At 45.0% G+C, this 2,111-nt stretch overlaps 1 pseudogene; it reads left to right on the forward strand.

The window, feature by feature from the left end:
- The first annotated feature begins 374 nt into the window (after positions 1-374).
- Positions 375-1,120, forward strand: LOC108308085 (annotated as a pseudogene).
- The last annotated feature ends 991 nt before the right edge of the window (positions 1,121-2,111 follow it).

A 2,111-nucleotide genomic window follows, 5' to 3' on the forward strand; every position in this document is an offset into this window, starting at 1 on the left:
TTTTTTTGAGAGGGAGTTTCCCTCTTGTCGCCCAGGCTGGAGTGCAATGGCGTGATCTTGGCTCACTGCAACCTCCGCCTCTCCGGTTCAAGCGATTCTCCTGCCTTAGCCTCCCAAGGAGCTGGGATTATAGGCATGTGCCACCATGCCAGGCTAATTTTATATTTTTAGTAGAGACGGGGTTACTCCATGTTGGTCAGGCTGGTCTTGAACTCCCTACCTCAGGTGATCTGCCCACCTTGGCCTCCTAAAGTGCTAGGATTACAGGTGTGAGCCACAGCATCCAGCCCACGATCAATCGCTTAAAAAAATTTTTTTAAAAGCTGGGCACGAGTATTTTCCGTGGCACCTTGGAGGCATTCGGCTGCTTCAAGATGAAGCTGGACATCTTCCCAGCCACTGGCTGCTAGGAACTCACTGAAGTGGACAATGAATGCAAACTTCGTACTTTTTATGAGAAGCGTATGGCCACAGAAGTTGCTGCTGACGCTCTGGGTGAAGAATGGAAGGGTTATGTGGTCCGAATCAGTGGTGGGAATGACAAACAAGGTTTCCCCATGAGGCAGGGTGTCTTGACCCATGGCCCTGTCTACCTGCTACTGAGTAAACGGGCATTCCTGTTACAGACCAAGGAGAACGGGAGAAAGAGAAAATCAGTTCGTGGTTGCATAGTGGATGCCAATCTGAGCATTCGCAACTTGGTTATTGTAAAAAAAAAAAGGAGAGAAGGAATTGCTGGACTGACTGATACCACGGTGCCTCATCGCCTGGGGCCCAAAGGGCTTGCAGAATCCACAAACTTTTCAATCTCTCTAAAGAAGATGACATCCGCCAGTATGTTGTAAGAAAGCCCTTAAACAAAGAAGGTAGGAAACTGAGGACCAAAGCACCCAAGATTCAGCGTCTTGTGACTCCACGTGTCCTGTAGCACGAACGGCAGTGAATTGTTCTGAAGAAGCAGCGAACTCAGAAAAATAAGGCAAAGGCTACAGAACATGCCAAACTTTTGGCCACGAGAATGAAGGAGGCTAAAGAGAAGCATCAGGGACAAATTACGAAGAGACGCAGACTTTCCTCTCTGTGAGCTTCTACTTCTAATTCTGAATCCAGTCAGAAATAAGATTTTTTGAGTAAAAAATAAATAAGATCAGAGTTACAGAAAAAAAAAAAAAAAAAAAAAAAAAAAAAATAAAAAAAAAAAAAAAAAAAAAAAAAAAAAAAAAAAAAAAAAAAAAAAAAAAAAAGCTGGTCATGAAGACTCACTCCTATAATCCCAGCACTTGGGAGGGTCAAGGTGAGAGCATCACTTGAGCCCAGAAGTTCAAGAACAGCCTGGGCAGCATCATGAGATGCAGTTGCTACAAAAAAAATTTTAAATTAGCTGAACGTGGCTAAGCTAATTTTTTAAAAAATTAAGATCGTAGCTTACTGTGGCCTATCCCTACAACTCCTGGCCTCAAGTGATTTTCTCACCTCAGCCCCCCAAATAGCTAGGACTACAGGCATGTGCCACCATATCAGACTGTTTTTTTTCTTTCTTTTTTTTTTTTGCGATAGTTTCACTCTTGTTGCCCAGGCTGGAGTGCCATGGCATGATCTCGGCTCACTGCAACCTCTGCCTCCTGGTTTCAAGCGATTCTCCTGCCTCAGCTTTCTGAGTAGCTGGGATTACAGGCATGTGCCACCACGCCTGGCTAATTTTGTATTTTTAGTAGATACAGAGTTTCACCATATTAGTCAGGCTAGTCTCAAACTCCCGACCTCAGGTGATCTGACCGCCTTGGCCTTCCAAAGTGCTGGAATTACAGGTGTGAGCCACTGCTCCTGGCGTTTTTTTTTTTGTTGTTGTTGTTGTTTTAATGCCGTGTACCTGTAGTCCCAGCTATATGGGAGGCTAAAGCAGGAGAATGGCTTGATCCCAGGAGGTCAAGGCTGCAGTGAGCCCTGATCATGGCAGTGCACACCTGCCTGGGTAACAGAGTGAGACTCTGTCTCAAAAAAAAAAGAGAGAGAGAGAGATGATCTCCATGAGAGAATGTGGAACCCTCATATGTTGCTGAAGGGATTGTAAAATGGGGCAGTTGCTATGAAACAGGGTCTGGCATTGCCTC

This window comes from Cebus imitator, unplaced genomic scaffold, assembly GCF_001604975.1.
Source record: "Cebus imitator isolate Cc_AM_T3 unplaced genomic scaffold, Cebus_imitator-1.0 Scaffold82, whole genome shotgun sequence".
Classification (NCBI taxonomy): Eukaryota; Metazoa; Chordata; class Mammalia; order Primates; family Cebidae; genus Cebus; species Cebus imitator.